Here is a 726-nt window from a genome sequence, read left to right on the forward strand (position 1 = left end):
TGAGTCTTTTAAATGTTGATGGGTATAAAAAAAAAAAGAGGTGTGGTATTGTCAAGTGACACCATATAGGAGGTATTGCCCTTGACATGTTTTACATATTTGTTGTAATAAAATTGAGAATGGAAATGGGGAATGTGTCAAAGAGACAACAACCCGACCAAAATAAAAAAAACAAACAAAAAAAACCACAACAGCAGAAGGTCACCAACAGGTCTTCAATGTAGCGAGAAATTCCCGCACCCGGAGGCGTCCTTCAGCTGGCCCCTAAACAAATATATACTAGTTCAGTGATAATGAACTTATTATAAGAGTAAATTCACAAAAAAAAAATGATCTCTGTGGAAAATTCAAAACGGAAAGTCCATAATCAAATGGCAAAATTAAATGATAAAACACATCAAACGAATGGACAACAACTGTCATATTCCTCACTTGGTACAGGCATTTTCAAATGTAGAAAATGGTGGATTGGACCTGTTTTTTAGGGCTAAACCTCTCACCTGGCCAAATGATACAAATCTTTACCTGGATATTCCTTATGACATTTCTGTTATAATATTTAAAAGGATAAAGAGAATTTTGTGTGTCAATTGACTCCTAAAATCAATAGGTCTACTATATTTGATGAACTGTCCTATTCCTGACAGTTTCATGGTTCTATGGTTACATTTGTTTTTTGGTTCGTTTTTCAATAGGTCAACTATATTGATCTATATTGTGTGTATG

The sequence above is a fragment of the Mytilus trossulus genome, chromosome 2 (genome assembly GCF_036588685.1).
Source record: "Mytilus trossulus isolate FHL-02 chromosome 2, PNRI_Mtr1.1.1.hap1, whole genome shotgun sequence".
Classification (NCBI taxonomy): domain Eukaryota; kingdom Metazoa; phylum Mollusca; class Bivalvia; order Mytilida; family Mytilidae; genus Mytilus; species Mytilus trossulus.